This window comes from Pleurodeles waltl, chromosome 7, assembly GCF_031143425.1.
Source record: "Pleurodeles waltl isolate 20211129_DDA chromosome 7, aPleWal1.hap1.20221129, whole genome shotgun sequence".
In the NCBI taxonomy this organism is placed as follows: domain Eukaryota; kingdom Metazoa; phylum Chordata; class Amphibia; order Caudata; family Salamandridae; genus Pleurodeles; species Pleurodeles waltl.
Window position 1 is genome coordinate 439,076,717 of NC_090446.1, and position 22,560 is coordinate 439,099,276.

General features: G+C 48.4%; 1 protein-coding gene across 1 annotated transcript in view; it reads left to right on the top strand.

The window, feature by feature from the left end:
* Positions 1-22,560, top strand: part of LOC138246886 (uncharacterized) — a 727,672-nt gene that overhangs the window by 87,204 nt on the left and 617,908 nt on the right. The window lies entirely within an intron of this gene.

Here is a 22,560-nt window from a genome sequence, read left to right on the forward strand (position 1 = left end):
AGTTGTCCAAAGAAAAGCACCAAGCCTCCTACCACTACAACCCCTACTGCTACACCTAGTGTCCCTACTAATAGCAGTGGTGGTGGGAGCAAACCTACTAATAGCCAATCCAAGGGAGTAGCTGGGCTCACTTTTGGTAACTTAGTTGGGGTTGGTCTGATTACGGAGACCACAGAGGCTGTGTTAGTCTCTGAGGGGGCTATTGATTTAGCCACCTTGGTTGCTTGTCCCTTTAACATGGATAAGTACAAGCAACTACCCCTAATAAATGGTGATGAGGTTCAGGCCTACAGGGACACTGGTGCCAGTGTTACTATGGTAATAGAGAAACTGGTCCACCCTGAACAACACCTACTTGGTCACCAGTACCAAGTAACCGATGCTCACAACAACACACTTAGCCACCCCATGGCTCTTGTAAATCTCAACTGGGGGGGGGGTTACTGGTCCAAAGAAAGTTGTGGTTGCCTCAGATTTACCTGTAGACTGTCTACTAGGAAATTATTTAGAGACCTCAGCTTGGTCAGATGTGGAGTTGGAGGCCCATGCAGCAATGCTGGGCATCCCAGGGCATATTTTTGCTTTAACCAGGGCTCAGGCCAAAAAGCAAAAAGGACAGGGTGACTTGGATCCTGGAACAATGGACCAAGTGCTCCCTAAAGCTAGGGCTAGTAGAAGTAAAGCACTACCTACTATCCCTCCCTCTACAGTGGATTCTACTTCTGAGGAAGAAGAATTTCCACCCTGTGCAGAACCTACACCAGAGGAGCTGGAAGCAGACACTGCTGAGCTTTTGGGTGAAGGCGGCCTGCCAGGGAGGAGCTGAGTGTGGCACAGCAGACCTGTCCCACACTAGAGGGTCTAAGACAGCAAGCTGTCAAACAAGGAAATGGGGATGTAAGTGACTCTCACAGAGTTTACTGGGAGGACAACCTCTTGTACACTGAAGCAAGGGATCCTAAACCTGGAACTGCCAGGAGGTTAGTGATTCCTCAGGAGTACAGAAAGTTCCTCCTAACTCTAGCCCACGACATTCCCTTAGCTGGACATTTGGGGCAAATGAAAACTTGGGACAGGCTTATTCCTTTGTTTCATTGGCCTAGAATGTCAGAGGACACAAAGGAATTTTGTAAGTCCTGTGAAACCTGTCAAGCCAGTGGCAAGACAGGTGGCACTCCAAAGGCACCATACTGATAGTGTTGTCTCACATCATAGCAAGAGTATTCCTTCACATCATAGTAGAAGTGATGTTTCTGTTAACCAAGCTGTTAGGATGCCCTCTGTAAGGGATGGGTCTCCTTCTGTACATTCTCACCATACTTCTGTTTCAAGGAATGACCCACCCACCCACCCTGATGACAGAGTGTTAGAAAGGGAGCTCTATAGATTGAGAGTGGAACAAACCAGACTGAAGCTCAAGAAGCAACAGCTGGGTTTGAATAGACAGTCCTTAGAAGTGGAAAGGGAAAGACAGAAATTGGGTTTAGAAACCCATGGTGGCAGCAGCAGTATTCCCCATAGTCATCCTGCAAAAGAGCATGATTCTAGGAATCTGCACAAGATAGTTCCCCCTTATAAGGAGGGGGATGACATTAACAAGTGGTTTGCTGCACTTGAGAGGGCCTGTGTTGTACAGGATGTCCCTCAAAGGCAGTGGGCTGCTATCCTATGGCTATCATTTAGTGGAAAGGGTAGGGATAGGCTCCTTACTGTGAAAGAAAGTGATGCCAATAATTTTACAGTTCTTAAGAATGCACTCCTAGATGGGTATGGCTTAACCACTGAACAGTACAGGATGAAGTTCAGAGAGACCAAAAAGGAGTCTTCACAAGACTGGGTTGATTTTGTTGACCATTCAGTGAAGGCCTTGGAGGCGTGGTTACATGGCAGTAAAGGTACTGATTATGAAAGCCTGTATAACTTGATCATGAGAGAGCATATTCTTAATAATTGTGTGTCTGATTTGTTGCACCAGTACCTGGTAGACTCTGATCTTACCTCTCCCCAAGAATTGGGAAAGAAGGCAGACAAATGGGTCAGAACAAGGGTGAACAGAAAAGTTCATACAGGGGGTGACAAAGATGGCAAGAAGAAGAAGGATGGTAAGTCTTCTGACAAGGGTGGGGACAAATCTAAAAATGAGTCTTCATCAGGCCCACAAAAACACTCTGGTGGGGGTGGTGGGCCCAAATCCTCTTCTAATCAAAACAAAGAAAAGAAACCATGGTGCTATTTATGTAAAATAAAAGGCCATTGGACAACAGATCCCAGTTGTCCAAAGAAAAGCACCAAGCCTCCTACCACTACAACCCCTACTGCTACACCTAGTGTCCCTACTAATAGCAGTGGTGGTGGGAGCAAACCTACTAATAGCCAATCCAAGGGAGTAGCTGGGCTCACTTTTGGTAACTTAGTTGGGGTTGGTCTGATTACGGAGACCACAGAGGCTGTGTTAGTCTCTGAGGGGGCTATTGATTTAGCCACCTTGGTTGCTTGTCCCTTTAACATGGATAAGTACAAGCAACTACCCCTAATAAATGGTGATGAGGTTCAGGCCTACAGGGACACTGGTGCCAGTGTTACTATGGTAATAGAGAAACTGGTCCACCCTGAACAACACCTACTTGGTCACCAGTACCAAGTAACCGATGCTCACAACAACACACTTAGCCACCCCATGGCTCTTGTAAATCTCAACTGGGGGGGGGGTTACTGGTCCAAAGAAAGTTGTGGTTGCCTCAGATTTACCTGTAGACTGTCTCCTAGGAAATGATTTAGAGACCTCAGCTTGGTCAGATGTGGAGTTGGAGGCCCATGCAGCAATGCTGGGCATCCCAGGGCATATTTTTGCTTTAACCAGGGCTCAGGCCAAAAAGCAAAAAGGACAGGGTGACTTGGATCCTGGAACAATGGACCAAGTGCTCCCTAAAGCTAGGGCTAGTAGAAGTAAAGCACTACCTACTATCCCTCCCTCTACAGTGGATTCTACTTCTGAGGAAGAAGAATTTCCACCCTGTGCAGAACCTACACCAGAGGAGCTGGAAGCAGACACTGCTGAGCTTTTGGGTGAAGGCGGCCTGCCAGGGAGGAGCTGAGTGTTGCACAGCAGACCTGTCCCACACTAGAGGGTCTAAGACAGCAAGCTGTCAAACAAGCAAATGGGGATGTCAGTGACTCTCACAGAGTTTACTGGGAGGACAACCTCTTGTACACTGAAGCAAGGGATCCTAAACCTGGAACTGCCAGGAGGTTAGTGATTCCTCAGGAGTACAGAAAGTTCCTCCTAACTCTAGCCCACGACATTCCCTTAGCTGGACATTTGGGGCAAATGAAAACTTGGGACAGGCTTATTCCTTTGTTTCATTGGCCTAGAATGTCAGAGGACACAAAGGAATTTTGTAAGTCCTGTGAAACCTGTCAAGCCAGTGGCAAGACAGGTGGCACTCCAAAGGCACCCCTTATTCCACTGCCTGTGGTTGGGGTTCCCTTTGAAAGGGCAGGGGTTGACATAGTTGGCCCCCTTGACCCTCCTACTGCTTCAGGCAATAGGTTTATCTTGGTGGTAGTGGACCATGCCACCAGATATCCTGAAGCAATTCCTCTAAGGACCACTACAGCACCTTCAGTGGCAAAGGCCCTCCTGGGAATATTTTCCAGGGTGGTGTAGGAGGCTGGACTGGCTTGTAGTGAGTACCAAGGGGTACTTGCACCTTGCACAAGGCCCAGTTATCCCTTATTAGTGTATTGGGTGTCTAGCAGCTTAGGCTGATAGATAATGGTAGCTTAGCAGAGCAGCTTAGGCTGAACTAGGAGACGTGTGAAGCTACTACAGTACCACTTAGTGTCATATGCACAATATCATAAGAAAACACAATACACAGTTATACTAAAAATAAAGGTACTTTATTTTTATGACAATATGCCAAAGTATCTTAGAGTGTACCCTCAGTGAGAGGATAGGAAATATACACAAGATATATATACACAATAGCAAAAATATGCAGTATAGTCTTAGAAAACAGTGCAAACAATGTATAGTTACAATAGGATGCAATGGGGAAACATAGGGATAGGGGCAACACAAACCATATACTCCAGAAGTGGAATGCGAACCACGAATGGACCCCAAACCTATGTGACCTTGTAGAGAGTCGCTGGGACTATTAGAAAATAGTGAGAGTTAGAAAAATAACCCTCCCCAAGACCCTGAAAAGTGAGTGCAAAGTGCACCAAAGATCCCCTAAGGACAAAAGAGTTGTGTTAGAGGAATAATGCAGGAAAGACACAAACCAGCAATGCAACAACTGTGGATTTCCAATCTAGGGTACCTGTGGAACAAGGGGACCAAGTCCAAAAGTCACAAGCAAGTCGGAGATGGGCAGATGCCCAGGAAATGCCAGCTGCGGGTGCAAAGAAGCTTCGACTGGACAGAAGAAGCTGAGGTTTCTGCAGGAACGAAAAGGGCTAGAGACTTCCCCTTTGGTGGACTGATCCCTCTCGCCTTTTAGAGTCGTGCAGAAGTGTTTTGCCGCCGGAAGGACGCCAACAAGCCTTGCTACACGCAAATCGTGCGTTTAGCGTTTTTGGACGCTGCTGGGGCCCAGGAGAGACCAGGAGGTCGCAAATTGGACCTGCAGAGAGAGGGGACGTCGAGCAAGACAAAGAGCCCTCACTGAAGCAGGTAGCACCCGGAGAAGTGCCATAAACAGGCACTACGAGGATGCGTGAAACGGTGCTCGCCGAAGTTGCACAAAGGAGTCCCACGTCGCCGGAGACCAACTTAGAAAGTCGTGCAATGCAGGTTAGAGTGCCGTGGACCCAGGCTTGGCTGTGCATGAAGGATTTCCGCCGGAAGTGCACAGGGGCCGGAGTAGCTTGCAAAGTCGCGGTTCCCAGCAATGCAGCCCAGCGAGGTGAGGCAAAGACTTACCTCCACCAAACTTGGGCTGAAGAGTCACTGGACTGTGGGGGTCACTTGGACAGCATCGCTGGATTCGAGGGACCTCGCTCGTCGTGCTGAGAGGAGACCCAAGGGACCGGTAATGCAGCTTTTTGGTGCCTGCGGTTGCAGGGGGAAGATTCCGTCGACCCACGGGAGATTTCTTCGGAGCTTCTGGTGCAGAGAGGAGGCAGACTACCCCCACAGCATGCACAAGCAGGAAAACAGTCGAGAAGGCGGCAGGATCAGCGTTACAGAGTTGCAGTAGTCGTCTTTGCTACTATGTTGCAGGTTTGCAGGCTTCCAGCGCGGTCAGCGGTCGATTCCTTATCAGAAGGTGAAGAGAGAGATGCAGAGGAACTCGGCTGAGCTCATGCATTCGTTATCTAAAGTTTCCCCAGAGACAGAGACCCTAAATAGCCAGAAAAGAGGGTTTGGCTACCTAGGAGAGAGGAAAGGCTACTAACACCTGAAGGAGCCTATCAGCAGGAGTCTCTGACGTCACCTGGTGGCACTGGCCACTCAGAGCAGTCCAGTGTGCCAGCAGCACCTCTGTTTCCAAGATGGCAAAGGTCTGGAGCACACTGGAGGAGCTCTGGACACCTCCCAGGGGAGGTGCAGGTCAGGGGAGTGGTCACTCCCCTTTCCTTTGTCCAGTTTCGCGCCAGAGCAGGGGCTAAGGGGTCCCTGAACCGGTGTAGACTGGCTTATGCAGAATTGGGCACATCTGTGCCCAACAAAGCATTTCCAGAGGCTGGGGGAGGCTACTCCTCCCCTGCCTTCACACCATTTTCCAAAGGGAGAGGGTGTCACACCCTCTCTCAGAGGAAGTTCTTTGTTCTGCCATCCTGGGCCAGGCCTGGCTGGACCCCAGGAGGGCAGCTGCCTGTCTGAGGGGTTGGCAGCAGCAGCAGCTGCAGTGAAACCCCAGGAAGGGCAGTCTGGCAGTACCAGGGTCGGTGCTACAGACCACTGGGATCATGGAATTGTACCAACAATGCCAGGATGGCATAGAGGGGGCAATTCCATGATCATAGACATGTTACATGGCCATATTCGGAGTTACCATGGTGAAGCTACATATAGGTAGTGACCTATATGTAGTGCACGCGTGTAATGGTGTCCCCGCACTCACAAAGTTCAGTGAATTGGCTCTGAACAATGTGGGGGCACCTTGGCTAGTGCCAGGGTGCCCTCACACTAAGTAACTTTGCACCTAACCTTTACCAGGTAAAGGTTAGACATATAGGTGACTTATAAGTTACTTAAGTGCGGTGTAAAATGGCTGTGAAATAACGTGGACGTTATTTCACTCAGGCTGCAGTGGCAGGCCTGTGTAAGAATTGTCAGAGCTCCCTATGGGTGGCAAAAGAAATGCTGCAGCCCATAGGGATCTCCTGGAACCCCAATACCCTGGGTACCTCAGTACCATATACTAGGGAATTATAAGGGTGTTCCAGTAAGCCAATGTAAATTGGTAAAAATGGTCACTAGCCTGTCAGTGACAATTTGGAAAGAAATGAGAGAGCATAACCACTGAGGTTCTGATTAGCAGAGCCTCAGTGAGACAGTTAGTCACTACACAGGTAACACATTCAGGCACACTTATGAGCACTGGGGCCCTGGGTTACCAGGGTCCCAGTGACACATACAACTAAAACAACATATATACAGTGAAAAATGGGGGTAACATGCCAGGCAAGATGGTACTTTCCTACAGGTGGGCTTCCCAAAAGAGGTGGTATCAGACAGGGGAAGCAATTTCATGTCTGCTTACTTAAAGGCCATGTGGAAGGAGTGTGGTGTGACATACAAGTTCACTACACCCTATCATCCACAAACAAATGGACTGGTAGAGAGATTTAACAAAACTCTCAAATGCATGATTATGGGACTCCCTGAAAAACTCTGCAGGAGATGGGATATCCTTTTACCATGCCTCCTTTTTGCTTACAGGGAGGTACCCCAGAAAGGAGTGGGCTTTAGCCCCTTTGAACTCCTCTTTGGACACCCAGTAAGAGGTCCTCTAACACTTGTTAAGGAGGGTTGGGAACAACCTTTAAAAGCTCCAAAGCAAGACATAGGGGGTTATTCCAACTTTGGAGGAGGTGGTAATCCGTCCCAAATGTGATGGATTTACCACCAGCCGTATTACGAGTTCCATAGGATATAATGGATTCGTAATACGGCTGGTGGTATATCCGTCACTTTACCGTCACTTTTGGGACGGATTACCACTTCTTCCAAAGTTGGAATAACCCCCATAGTGGACTATGTACTTGGCCTCAGATCAAGGATGGCTGAGTACATGAAAAAGGCCAGTAAAAACCTTCAGGCCAGCCAAGAGCTCGAAAAGCAATGGCATGACCAGAAGGCTGTTTTGGTTCAGTACCAACCAGGGCAGAAAGTGTGGGTCTTGGAGCCTGTGGCCCCAAGAGCACTCCAAGATAAATGGAGTGGACCCCACACAATTGTTGAGAAAAAGGGTGAAGTCACCTACTTAGTTGACTTAGGCACTGCCAGGAGTCCCCTTAGGGTGCTCCATGTCAATCGCCTGAAACCCTACTATGCCAGGGCTGATCTCACCCTGCTCATGGCAACTGATGAGGGACAGGAAGAAGAGAGTGACCCTCTCCCTGATCTCTTCTCTTTCACAGAACAAGATGCTCTAGTGGAAGGTGTAGTTTTGGCTGATTGTCTTACTGCTGAGCAGAGAGACCATTGCATAAATCTCCAGGTTCAGTTTTCTGAACTCTTCTCTACTGTGCCAGGTACCACTTCTTGGTGTGAGCACACTATAGATACTGGAGACAGCATGCCTGTCAAAAGTAAAATCTATAGGCAGCCTGACCATGTCAGAGACTGCATAAAGCAAGAGGTGCAGAAAATTTTAGAACTGGGAGTGGTTGAGCACTCTGAAAGTCCATGGGCTACTCCTTTGGTACTTGTACCAAAACCTCATTCCAAGGATGGAAAGAAGGAAATGCGGTTTTGTGTAGACTACAGAGGTCTCAACCAGGTAACCAAAACTGATGCTCACCCTATACCCAGGGCAGATGAGCTCATAGATACACTGGCATCTGCCAAGTATCGAAGCACTTTTGACTTGACTGCAGGGTATTGGCAGATCAAATTATCAGAAGATGCAAAAGCAAAAACTGCATTTTCAACCATTGGAGGACATTGCCAATTCACAGTAATGCCTTTTGGATTGAAAAATGCACCTGCCACTTTTCAGAGGTTGGTGAATACAGTCCTGCAAGGGCTGGAAGCTTTTAGTGCAGCATATCTGGACGATATAGCTGTCTTTAGCTCCAGTTGGGATGATCACCTCGTCCACCTATGGAAAGTTTTGGAGGCCCTGCAAAAGGCAGGCCTCACTATCAAGGCTTCAAAGTGCCAGATAGGGCAGGGGAAGGTGGTTTATCTGGGACACCTGGTTGGTGGAGACCAGATTGCACCACTTCAGGGGAAAATCCAAACTATTATAGATTGGGTTCCCCCTACTACTCAGACCCAGGTGAGAGCCTTTTTAGGCCTCACTGGGTATTACAGGAGGTTCATTAAGAACTATGGCTCCATTGCAGCCCCTCTTAGTGAACTCACATCCAAGAAAATGCCTAAGAAGGTATTGTGGACAGCTAGCTGTCAGAAAGCTTTTGAGGAGCTGAAGCAGGCCATGTGCTCTGCACCTGTCCTGAAAAGCCCTTGTTACTCTAAAAAATTCTATGTCCAAACTGATGCATCTGAATTAGGAGTAGGGGCAGTCCTATCACAACTTAATTCTGATGGCCAGGATCAACCTGTTGCTTTTATTAGTAGGAGATTGACCCCTAGAGAAAAGCGTTGGTCTGCCATTGAGAGGGAGGCCTTTGCTGTGGTCTGGGCACTGAAGAAGTTGAGGCCATACCTGTTTGGCACTCACTTCATTGTTCAGACAGACCACAAACCTCTACTTTGGCTAAAACAAATGAAAGGTGAAAATCCTAAATTGTTGAGGTGGTCTATATCCCTACAGGGAATGGACTATACAGTGGAACATAGACCTGGGAGTACCCACTCCAATGCAGATGGACTCTCCAGATATTTCCACTTAGACAATGAAGACTCATCAGGTCATGGCTAGTCTTATTGTCCTTCGTTTGGGGTGTGTTGTGTAGGAAAGTACCATCTTGCCTGGCATGTTACCCCCATTTTTCACTGTATATATGTTGTTTTAGTTGTATGTGTCACTGGGACCCCGCCAGCCAGGGCCCCAGTGCTCATAAGTGTGCCTGAAAGTGTTACCTGTGTTATGACTAACTATCTCACTGAGACTCTGCTAATCAGAACCTCAGTGGTTATGCTCTCTCATTTCTTTCAAATTGTCACTAACAGGCTAGTGACCAATTTTACCAATTTACATTGGCTTACTGGAACACCCTTATAATTCCCTAGTATATGGTACTGAGGTACCCAGGGTATTGGGGTTCCAGGAGATCCCTATGGGCTGCAGCATTTCTTTTGCCACCCATAGGGAGCTCTGACAATTCTTACATAGGCCTGCCACTGCAGCCTGAGTGAAATAACGTCCACGTTATTTCACAGCCATTTTACACTGCACTTAAGCAACTTATAAGTCACCTATATGTCTAACCTTTACCTGGTAAAGGTTGGGTGCTAAGTTACTTAGTGTGTGGGCACCCTGGCACTAGCCAAGGTGCCCCCACATTGTTCAGGGCCAATTCCCCGGACTTTGTGAGTGCGGGGACACCATTACACGCGTGCACTACATATAGGTCACTACCTATGTGTAGCTTCACAATGGTAACTCCGAATATGGCCATGTAACATGTCTAAGATCATGGAATTGCCCCCTCTATGCCATCCTGGCATTGTCGGTGCAATCCCATGATCCCACGGGTCTCTAGCACAGACCCTGGCACTGCCAAACTGCCTTTCCCGGGGTTTCACTGCAGCTGCTGCTGCTGCCAACCCCTCAGACAGGTTTCTGCCCTCCTGGGGTCCAGCCAGGCTTGGCCCAGGATGGCAGAACAAAGGACTTCCTCTGAGAGAGGGTGTTACACCCTCTCCCTTTGGAAAATGGTGTGAAGGCAGGGGAGGAGTAGCCTCCCCCAGCCTCTGGAAATGCTTTCATGGGCACACATGGTGCCCATTTCTGCATAAGCCAGTCTACACCGGTTCAGGGACCCCTCAGCCCTGCTCTGGCGCGAAACTGGACAAAGGGAAGGGGAGTGACCACTCCCCTGACCTGCACCTCCTCTGGGAGGTGCCCAGAGCTCCTCCAGTGTGCTCCAGTCCTCTGCCATCTTAGAAACAGAGGTGCTGCTGGCACACTGGACTGCTCTGAGTGGCCAGTGCCATCAGGTGACGTCAGAGACTCCTTCTGATAGGCTCCTTCAGGTGTTGCTAGCCTATCTTCTCTCCTAAGTAGCCAAACCCTCTTTTCTGGCTATTTAGGGTCTCTGCTTTGGGGATTTCCTTAGATAATGAATGCAAGAGCTCATCCGAGTTCCTCTGCATCTCTCTCTTCACCTTCTGCCAAGGAATCGACTGCTGACCGTGCTGGAAGCCTGCAAAACTGCAACAAAGTAGCGAAGACGACTACTGCAACTCTGTAACGCTGATCCTGCCGCCTTCTAGACTGCTTTCCTGGTGGTGCATGCTGTGGGGGTAGTCTGCCCCCTCTCTGCACTAGAAGCTCCAAAGAAATCTCCAGTGGGTCGACGGAATCGTCCCCCTGCAACCGCAGGCACCAAAGAACTGCATCACCGGTACCCTGGGTCTCCTCTCAGCATGACGAGCGAGGTCCCTTGAATCCAGCAATTCTGTCCAAGTGACTCCCACAGTCCAGTGACTCTTCAGTCCACGTTTGGTGGAGGTAAGTCCTTACCTCCCCACGCCAGACTGCATTGCTGGGAACCGCAACTTTTGCAGCTACTCCGGCCTCCGTGCACTTCCAGCGGAAATCGTTTGTGCAGCCTGGGTCCACGGCACCCTAACCTGCATTGCACGACCTCCTAAGTTGTCCTCCGGCGGCGTGGGACTCCTTTGTGCAACTTCGGGTGAGCACCGTTTCACTCCACTTCGTAGTGCCTGTTCCGGCACTTCTGCAGGTGCTGCCTGCTTCTGAGAGGGCTCCTTGTCTTGCTCTATGCCCCCTCTGTCCTCAGACGCAATTGGCGACATCCTGGTCCCTCCTGGGCCACAGCAGCATCCAAAAACCTTAACTGCACGATTTGCAGCTAGCAAGGCTTGTTGGCGGTCTTTCTTCAGTAGCAGCTTCTTTGCACCCACAGCTGGCATTTCCTGGGCATCTGCCCATCTCTGACTTGCTTGTGACTTTTGGACTTGGTCCCCTTGTTCCACAGGTACCCTTGTTTGGAAATCCATCGTTGTTGCATTGCTGATTTGTGTCTTTCCTGCAGAATTCCCCTATCACGACTTCTATGTCCTTTGGGGAACTTTAGTGCACTTTGCACTCACTTTTCAGGGTCTTGGGGTGGGCTATTTTTCTAACCCTCACTGTTTTCTTACAGTCCCAGCGACCCTCTACAAGGTCACATAGGTTTGGGGTCCATTCGTGGTTCGCATTCCACTTTTGGAGTATATGGTTTGTGTTGCCCCTATCCTTATGTGTCCCCATTGCATCCTATTGTAACTATACATTGTTTGCACTGTTTTCTAATACTATACTGCATATTTTTGGTATTGTGTACATATATCTTGTGTATATTTGCTATCCTCATACTGAGGGTACTCACTGAGATACTTTTGGCATATTGTCATAAAAATAAAGTACCTTTATTTTTAGTATATCTGTGTATTGTGTTTTCTTATGATATTGTGCATATGACACTAGTGGTACTGTAGGAGCTTCACTCGTCTCCTAGTTCAGCCTAAGCTGCTCTGCTAAGCTACCATTATCTATCAGCCTAAGCTGCTAGACACACTATACACTAATAAGGGATAACTGGGCCTGGTACAAGGTGCAAGTACCCCTTGGTACTCACTACAAGCCAGTCCAGCCTCCTATACTCTCTCCTCATCATAAAGCACTTCAATGCCTTGTCAGGAGTAGTCAATGTTGGACCTGGCCTTCTTTTGCATGGTCATCCCCAAATTTTTTGCCTCCTTCCTCCTGTTTCTTTTGACATGTTTTTGTTGCTTTTAGGACTCTAGGCACTTTACCACTGCTAACCAGTGCTATAGTGCATGTGCTTTCAAATCAAATCATTAACATTTATAAAGCGCACTACTCACCCGTGCGGGTCTCAAGGCGCTAGGGGAAAAGGGGGGTTATCGCTGCTCGAACAGCCAGGTCTTTAGGAGTCTCCGGAAAGCGGAGTGGTCCTGGGTGGTCCTGAGGCTGGTGGGGAGGGAGTTCCAGGTCTTGACCGCCAGGAAGGAGAAAGATCTCCCACCCGCCGTGGAGCGGCGGATGCGAGGGACAGCAGCGAGTGCGAGGCCAGAGGAGCGGAGGAGGCGGGTGGGGACGTAGAAGCTGAGGCGTCTGTTGAGGTATTCCGGTCCCTTGTCGTGGAGGGCTTTGTGTGCGTGGGTGAGAAGTCGGAAGGTGATCCTTTTGCTGACTGGGAGCCAATGCAGGTGTCTCAGGTGTGCGGAGATGTGGCTGCTGCGGGGTATGTCGAGAATGAGGCGGGCCGAGGCGTTTTGAATGCGTTGCAAGCGATTTTGGAGTTTGGCTGTGGTCCCGGCGTAGAGGGTGTTGCCGTAGTCCAGGCGGCTCGTGACGAGGGCGTGGGTCACGGTTTTTCTGGTGTCGGCGGGGATCCAGCGGAAGATCTTGCGGAGCATGCGGAGGGTGAGGAAGCAGGCGGAGGACACGGCGTTGACTTGCTTGGTCATGGTGAGAAGAGGGTCCAAGATGAAGCCGAGGTTGCGGGCGTGGTCTGTGGGGGTCGGTGCGGTGCCGAGGGCCGTGGGCCACCAGGAGTCGTCCCAGGCGGACGGGGTGTTGCCGAGGATGAGGACTTCCATTTTTTCAGAGTTCAGCTTTAGGCGGCTGAGCCTCATCCAAACTGCGACGTCCTTCATACCCTCTTGTAGGTTGGTCTTGGCGCTGGCGGGGTCCTTGGTGAGGGAGAGTATAAGTTGGGTGTCGTCGGCGTAGGAGGTGATGATGATGTCGTGCTTGCGTACGATGTTGGCGAGGGGGCTCATGTAGACATTGAAGAGTGTCGGGCTGAGTGATGAGCCTTGGGGTACGCCGCAGATGATCTCGGTGGGTTCTGAGCGAAACGGAGGGAGGTAAACTCTTTGGGAACGGTTTGAGAGGAAGGAGGCGATCCAGTCCAGGGCCTGGCCTTGGATTCCGGTGGAGCGGAGTCGGGTGATTAGGGTGCGCTGACAGACGGTGTCAAAGGCAGCCGAGAGGTCGAGCAGAATGAGGGCGACTGTTTCACCGTTGTCCATCAGGGTTCTGATGTCGTCAGTGACTGAGATGAGGGCGGTTTCAGTGCTGTGGTTGGTTCGGAATCCGGTTTGTGAGGGGTCGAGCAGGTTGTTGTCTTCCAGGAAGGTGGTCAGCTGTTTGTTGACGGTCTTCTCTATTACTTTGGCTGGGAAAGGCAGAAGAGAGATGGGGCGGAAGTTTTTCAGGTCGCTCGGGTCAGCCGTAGGTTTCTTTAGTAGGGCATTGACTTCGGCATGTTTCCAGCATTCGGGGAAGGTAGCAGAAGAAAAAGAAGAGTTGATGACGGTCTGGAGGTGCGGGCGATGATGTCGTCGGCTTTCTGTCTAAATTGTATTAGTGATTGGTTTATCAATAATTGGCATATTTGATTTACTAGTAAGTCTCTAGTAAAAGGCACTAGAGGTGCCCAGGGCCTGTAAATCAAATGCTACTAGTGGGCCTGCAGCACTGATTGTGCCACCCACACGAGTAGCCCTGTAAACATGTCTCAGACCTACCACTGCAATGTACGTGTGCAGTTTTCTACTGCCAATTCGACCTGGCAAGTGGATATCCAAACCTTCCCCTTTACTACATATAAGTCACCTCTAAGGTAGGCCCTAGATAGCCCTATGGGCAGGGTGCAGTGTATTTAAAAGGTAGGGCATGTACAGCTGTGTTTTTCATGTCCTAATACTGAAACACTGCCAAATTTGTTTTTTCACTATTGCAAGGCCTATCTCTTCCATAGGTTAACAGGGGGATTGCCTTTAAATATCTTTTAAGTGCAGTATCCCATTGGGAGAAGGTAGGAATATGGAGTTTGGGGTCTCTGAACTCACCATTAAAAAATACATCTTTTGGTAAAGTTGTTTTTTAGATTGTCTGTTTGAAAATTCATCTTTTAGAGACTGGGCATTTCTTGCTTAACCATTCTGTGCCTCTGCCTGGCTGCTGAATCCACGTCTGGGTCAGAATGACAGTTGGGCTATTTGTGAATTAGCTCTAGACATTGACACAAAGGGAGCAGAGGTGTGTCCTTCATTGCCTGATGTGTCTTCCTGGGCTAGAGTGGGAGGAAGAAGCTGTCACCTGTCACCTGCACTTGAAAGGGCTGGGCCTGTCTTCTCACAATACAGTCTCCGGCCCCTTAGTGTGTGTCTGGAGCAGGGAAAGAAAGAGGCAGGGGCTTGTGCACTAGAAAGACCTTCCTTTGATGTTTGCCTGCTTCAAAGGAAGAAATGAGTATAGTATTGGACTACTGGCCTCACATTTTTAGAACACTTCTGGATCAAAAAGAACTTCTGCTGAGGAGAAGAGCTGAAGAACTGTGAGGAGGAATACTGCCTCTTTGCTGTTTGTGCTTTGCTGGGTTGGCCTGCAGTTGATGCTTCTTCCTTAAATAAGACAAAGACTGGACTTTGCTGTGTATCCTGCTTGTGAAAATTCACCAAGGGCTTGAACTGGGCTTGCCTCCTGTTGAGAAGCCTCAGGGACATCAAAGACTTCATCTGTCAGCACCTGGGCTCTTTGACTGAGACCCTCTGACTTGCCAAGCGGAGTCACATCCAGTCCCTGGGCCCCTGGAAGGAGAAGCTGGCAAAACCACAGTGAAAATCCACACGCTGGAGCTGAGCGGCAGATGAAAAAATTGACGCACTGCTGGTAAAAATGATGTCCCGCCAACTGAGCATGGATTCATCCTTGCAGTGCACCTGTATTTTCTAAGCATCCTCCCTGGGTGCCAAAATCTTCAACATCACTGCACGTACCCGAGGCTGCTTGTCTGGAAATCAGTGCGTCCCTTCCCTGCAAGGAAAGAATTGACGCATCACTTACCCAGCTGAGAAAGAATCAACACATAGCCTTACTTGCGAGTAAGGAATCAACGCATCACTTGCTTTTTCCAATGCACGCTCACCCATGCTGCTTTTCTTTTGACGCATCCCATGTACTGTGTGCTAAAACAACACATCTATTGTTTTCTATGGATTAAGACTTTTTATTCTAAAAATTCATATCTTTGGCTGTGTATATTGGATTTTTTGTCATATTAGTCCTTTTTGATTTAGATAAATATTGGCTATTTTTCTGAACTGGTGTTGAGTCCTTTTGTTGTGTTTTCACTGGGTTACTGTGTGTTTGTGCATTACTTTGCACATTGCCTCTGAGATAAGCCCGACTGCTTGTGCCAAGCTACCAAGGCGGTGAGCAGGGCTTATCTGAGCTGTGTATCTCCCTTACCCTGATTAGAGTGAGGGTCCCTACTTGGACAGGGTGTACATTTACTGTCAACTACAGACCCCATTCCTAAAAGTAAGTACCACATAAATGCACCTACAATACAATGTCACTGAAAGTTTTACTTTATGTCTGCCTCCTCTGCATCATGATGGTATATATGATGTAATGGATGCAAGTTCCAGAAAGTTTTTCTCCTGCTGACTAAGACTGATTTTGTCTTTTGTGTGTACCACCTCAGTCTCTCCTGCCAGTGATTCGCTTATTATTACTTGTACATAGATTATTTGCTCCTGCTTGCTAAATGTTGAATTTTGTATAAAGGATGATTGTACTTAACTACTCCTCCCAAGGTTTTCCAGGCAGACCCAGCTGCTGCCACCTCACAGACAGGTTTCTGCCCTCCTGTTGCTTGAGAAGCTCAAGCTCAGGAAGGCAGAACAAAGGATTTCCTTTGGGAGAGGGGTGTTACACCCTCTCCCTTTGGAAATAGGTGTTACAGGCTTGGGAGGGGTAGCCTCCCCAAGCCACTGGAAATGCTTTGAAGGGCACATTTGGTGCCCTCCTTGCATAAACCAGTCTACACCGGTTCAGTGACCACTCCCCTGACCAGTACCTCCCAGGGGAGGTGCCCAGAGCTCCTCCAGTGTGTCCCAGACCTCTGCCATCTTGGAAACAGAGGTGTTGGGGGCACACTGGACTGCTCTGAGTGGCCAGTGCCAGCAGGTGACGTCAGAGACTCCTTCTGATAGGCTCTTACCTCTCTTGGTAGCCAATCCTCCTTCCTTGGTCGCCAAACCTCCTTTTCAGGCTATTTAGGGTCTCTGCTTTGGGGAATTCTTCAGATAACGAATGCAAGAGCTTACCAGAGTTCCTCTGCATCTCCCTCTTCGACTTCTACCAAGGATCGACTGCTGACTGCTCCAGGACGCCTGCAAAACCGCTACAAAGTAGCAAGACGACTACCAGCAACACTGTAGCGCCTCATCCTGCCGGCTTTCTCGACTGTTTACAGGTGGTGCATGCTCTAGGGGTAGCCTGCCTTCACCCTGCACCAGAAGCTCCGAAGAAATCTCCTGTGGGACAACAGAATCTTCCCCCTGCTAACGCAGGCACCAAAAGACTACATCAGTGGTCCTCTGGGTCCCCTCTCATTCTGACAAGCGTGGTCCCTGGAACACAGGATGTCTACCCAAGTGACTCCCACAGTCCAGTGGCCCTTCAGTCCAAGTTTGGTGGAGGTAAGTCCTTGCCTCCCCACGCTAGACTGCAAACCTGTGTACTGCGTGATTTGCAGCTGCTCCGGCTTCTGTGCACTCTTCCAAGATTTCTTTCATGCACAGCCTAGCCTGAGTCCCCAGCACTGCGTCCTGCAGTGCTCAACCCGCTGAGTTGGCCTCCGACGTCGTGGGACCCTTTTTTGTAACTCTGCGTGGACTCCAGTTCACAAATATTCCAAGTGCTTGTTCAGGTACTTTTGCGGGTGCTGCCGGCTTCTGTGAGGACTCTCTGAGTTGCTGAGTGCCCCCTTGTCTCCTCCTCTAAGTGGCGACATCCTGGTCCTTCCTGGTCCTCAGCAGCACCCAAAAACCTCTACTACAACCCTTGCAGCTAGCAAGGCTTGTTTGCGGTATTTCTGCGTGGGAACACCTCTGCAAGCTTCATCGCAATGTGGGACACTTTACTCCAAAGGAGAAGTTCTTAGTCCTCTTCTTTCTTGCAGAATTCCAAGCTTCTTCCATCCGGAGGCAGCTTCCTTGCACTTTCATCCGGGGTTTCCTGGGCTCCTGCTCCCCTGGACACTGTAGCGACTATTGGACTTGGTCCCCTTGCCTTGCAGGTCCTCAGGTCCGGAAATCCGTTGTCAGTGCACTGCTGGTGTTTGTTGTTCTTGCAGAATCCCCCTACCAGGACTATTGTGCTCTCTTGGGGTAGTAGGTGTACTTTACTCCTACTTTTCAGGGTCTTGGGGTGGGGTATTTTGGATACCCTGACTGTTTTCCTACAGTCCCAGCGACCCTCTACAAGCTCCCATAGGTCTGGGGTCCATTCGTGATTCGCATTCCACTTTTGGAGTATATGGTTTGTGTTGCCCCTATACCTATGCTTGCCTATTGCGACCTATTGTAACTCTACACTGTTTACATTACTTTTCTGACTTTTACTTACCTATTTGTAATTTGTGTACATATAACTTGTGTATATTACTTACCTTCTTACTGAGGGTGCTCACTGAGATACTTGTGGCATATTGTCATAAAAATAAAGTACCTTTATTTTTAGTAACTCTGTGTATTGTGTTTTCTTATGATATTGTGCATATAAGTGGTATAGTAGGAGCTTTGCATGTCTCCTAGTTCAGCCTAAGCTGCTTTACCATAGCTATCTTCTATCAGCCTAAGCTGCTAGAAACACCTCTATTCTACTAATAAGGGATAACTTGACCTGGCACAAGGTGTAAGTACCTTTGGTACCCACTACAAGCCAGGCCAGCCTCCTACAATGAGTACTCAAAATGTACCCTCGCTTTGGAGGATCAGGAGTTTTAATGTGTCTTTAAGAAAGTGTGGACACTGCAAACAGTTTTTGAGATGAAGCTCTAGCTGATATCCAGAATGCCACCGCTTCTGGACAAAATCCGTGACTTCGGCATGAAAGTCTTACTCAGGCAGACTGTTCATCAATCATCATCAAAATATCTTTATTCAGCACTAACGATTACCATAAAAGCGCAAAACAAGGAACGCAAAGTGAAATATCAACAAAAGAAAGAATATACATTTATACAATTCAAATAGTTTAAAATATTCAGACAACTGATACCATAACACCTTTAAAAACAGTGCCACGCCATGTCAACTGTGCAAGCACTCTAGCACAGGACCTAAGATGAAATGTCTCGCAATTGTTCATGTTCAACAAATATTAGCTGACTAACAGACATTATCCAAACAACATACAATCATACAGGGATCATATTTCCCAGATGCTGAAATGGTCTTATTATTAAAGTGCAAAGGGCTTGGAACCTTAAGGTTCCATGGCAGACTGGTGTTTGTTGTGTTCAGAGGATTTTCCACCCCCACGCCCGTGGATCGATGGCTCGTCCTCCAAAGCCTAAGTCATGCCTTTAATGCGGAATGCAGAGGAGATCAGTAATGAAACCTATACCCTACTCGGCATTTCGCCTCTTAATTGTGAGTGTGGGGAAAGTGTTGTTCCTAATGCGGTGCAATTGCCGGCTCTGCCAATGAGGAAGTCTGATGTGATGTAATTGGAAATTAAATAAAACCAGCTGGAGGAAATGGTGTTGACCAAGTCTGCCCTTTTTTATCTGGCAGATTACCTTTTGCCGTTGTGGCAGATGTATGTGCTCTGGCACACTGCCAGAGTTGTAGCTGCCTTATTGATGACTAAACTAGGCCTTTATCAGCCTGTCTACACTGGCTAGCCTTGCTCAGGAGGCTATCAAAGGGGCAGAGACGAACCAAAAAGAACTATAAAAAGTGCTTGAAAGCAAACATGGTTATCTTCTGTTCCAGTGTTGACAAGAAGGGTATCCCACGAGTCCCATAAAGAGAAAATCTTTCCTTTTATGGTTTCCTCCGAAATGTGGATAGAATGTGAAATGTACAGTATTATTACAGAATATTGAGGGCTATAAAGGTCATATGCCATATACCTTTTGTAGCATACATTGTGGGCTAAGCAGGAGTCCATGATTTTCATTCAATTTTCACTGGGAGGCAGTGAGAACACTACGGGAGTATTAATAGGTTGTGCTTCTCTAATTTGAAGATAAGGTTAACCATTGACTTTTGCACCTTTTGTAATTGTTAAAGAGTTCTTAGTCTGACTCAAGGCTAAATTCCTATGATCTGCCCTCCATTGGTCAACACCTTCACCATGATGGCATGTTCTTACTCAGCAATTAACCGGTATGCAAGAGCTGACATTAGTATAGGGCTGTAAAACAAACACTTTGATCTGATGTTGGATCTAGGACTCTGAGAACTTTATCACTGCTAATCAGTGCTAAAGTGCAGGTGCTCTCCCTTCTAAAAGTTGTTATGATTGGCTTACACCTAATTGGCACATTTAATTTACCTGCAAGTCTCTTGTACAGTGGTATCCCTAGACCCAGGACCTGTAAATTAAATGCTACTAGTGGGCCTGCAGCGCTGCTTGCGCCACCAACTGAAGTAGCCTTTCAATTCTGTCTCAGGCCTGCTAGAGCAGGGCCTGCGTGCACAGTTTTCTGCCATAGGGACCTAGCATCTAAATGTACTTGCCAGGCCCAGAACTCCCCTCTTACTGCATGTAAGTCACCCCTAAGGTAGGCCCTAGCTAGCCCTATGGGCAGGGTACTATGTATGTGGAAGGCACGACATGTGCCTGGTTGCGTGGCCTGTCTTGGTAGTGAAAACAGCCTATTTGGTTTCTCACTGCTGTGAGCGCTGCCTTCTCATAGGATTACATTGGCATGCCATACCCTATGCCTAGGGGGTATTTTCTGATTTATGAGGGGTAGGCATGTTTGGTATGGTTGTAATGGTAGTGAGAAATGCTGCTTTCTGGTGTAGGTGGATTGTTTAATATCATTACAGAAATGCCACTTCTAGAAAGAGAGCAGTTCTCTGTGCTTATGTCTCTGGTGTTTTGGAGCCTGACTCCAATCCACGTCTGGGCAGAGTGACAGTTGGGTTTTGTGCATACTTTTCAGCGAGCCTGTACACAGGGAGGGTGGAGGTGTCACAGAGGTGCATCTGCATTTTGAATGGTCTTCCTGGGCTGAGAGAAGGGGCACACATGCATCTGTAAAGGCTGTGCCCTGGCCTCACACAAAAGGGTCATTTACCCCCAACTGATGTTTGGAGCCTGTGCTGGAAGAGAGATAGGACTCTCCTAGAACCAGTTGTAACTTGTTAGAACCTCCTCACCTTTTCTTTGTTAACCCACTGCAAAACTGAGTATAAGTACAGGGGATTTTTCCCCACAATTGGAGACATTTTTGTGCACAAGAAAAGTACTTGGAACTGGACACAGAATGCTGCTAGAGGGACCCACCAGGAACCACCTTGGGCTGCTGCTGCTGTGCTGACCTGTGACCTGCTGGGTCACTAGGAGGAACTGCCTGCCTGCATCTCCCTTGTGCTGGCCTGCTGCTGGGCCCTATTGCTCTGTGCTCCCCTTGTGTCCCCAGGGGCTGGGTGCTATGGCCCCTGCCCTCTGCATCTGCTTAATTCCTAGCGCGAGGACATCGCTTTACCTGAACACTCCTGTAATGGAGTTCAACGTGTGAGGAGCGCTTCAATTGATTTGTTCTTTCTGCTTGAGAGTGGTGTACTAGGGTGCTCTACTTGACCTGGGTCCAGCTCGCACAGCGCTCTGTCTTTTTATTGGGGACAAAGCGCATGGAGAGTGCTTTGCCCGTGTGACCAAAGGAAGCCTCACTGCAGCGACTCGGGCGGGTAGACTAATCTGTACAGTGTGCGACACGCGCCTTCCATCTGTGCCCCCGGGGAACTTCAGCGCGCAGGAGCGTGCCCCCAGGGTACCAGCAGGAACTGCTTGGCACAAAGGGGATAACCGTAGCGACCCAGGGAGAAAGTAAGTTCACCTGCCGATTGGGCAGGACAGCCCGGGGGTGTCAGTGGCCACGCGGGGAACCTGCAAGGTTGCCCCACCGACGAGGGAAATCTGTGTGTCCTCGCTGGGAGGGGCAGAGAGCAGTCATGCTGCATGTATGCGGACGGCTGCAGGGCGATTTATTTCTCTCCCTTGGTGTGGAGAGCTGCCACCCCCTTTTCGGCACCACAGTTCTGAGGTTAGCGGCCCCCGGGGTCATTACCGTGACAATCACCAAAGTCGCGTGTGAATGATTATAGAAGCAAAGGAGCTCCTTTGTTTCACTTATGGGGCTGAAGTTACAGCCCATGGTATAACTACGTTTATTATGACCCGTGCATTGGTGAGGGTGCATTCATGCTAATGCCTTGACATGCTGGTAAAGTGTTTTACAGGGATTTGGGCATTATGTTCAATGTGTCTATGACTTTATGTGCAGTCAGGATATTGTGTTGCTGTAAGCTACTGCCATGAGCTTGCCTAATGTTTCCTTTTTTAGGGGCAGTCCGGACATTGTTTGGCATATCTGATAATGTGTCTGTGTGACAGGCCATGTGTTTTCTAATGCTCCTTTTATGGGCATGCTGGGACTGTTATGCTAACCTGTTTTTGGTATGATGACCTGTATATTTGCTAATGTTCCTTTTATGGGAATTCTGCGGTAATATGTTTTTTATGACTTGCCATATGTTTTCTAATGTTCCTGATATGGGCATTTATGAATTTGTTATGACAAAAGCATTTCTGTAGTAATGTGTTCCTGACTACTGCTTATGTTGCAGAATAATAAGTAACCTGTGTGTTATGTGTGACTACTGCTGGTTTCTGCAGAGTAACAGTATTTTGTAATGTTCTGACAACTGCTTGGGTAGCATGGTGTTACTGAAATGTGCTTGGCATAATAAAGTTGTGTACAATACAGTTTATTTTTATATAACTCAGTGTTGTGTTTACTTTGTGGTGGGGATAGTGTGTCATGTGCGTTGTGTGTGTTGTGCAACGCTTTACACATTGCCTCTGGGATAGGACTAACTGCTCGTGCCAAGCTACCAAGGGGGTGAGCACGGACTATCTTGGACGCGTAACTCCCTTGCCCTGACTAGCGTGGGTGGGTTCTGCCTGGCTTAGGTGTGTACCTTAGCCAACCAGAAACCTCATTTCTAACACTAACACAAAAGTGTTTTTATCCAAAAATTATTCAAAAAGTGAGTATGGGCTACCCACAGTTTTGGTAGGAGAAGAATAATTGAGTTTCTAAAGGGGAAGAACTGTATGCTGCTGGATAGGTTGCAAGTGCAAGAGATTTGTATGTTTTGTAGAGTGTAATTTTCTGATC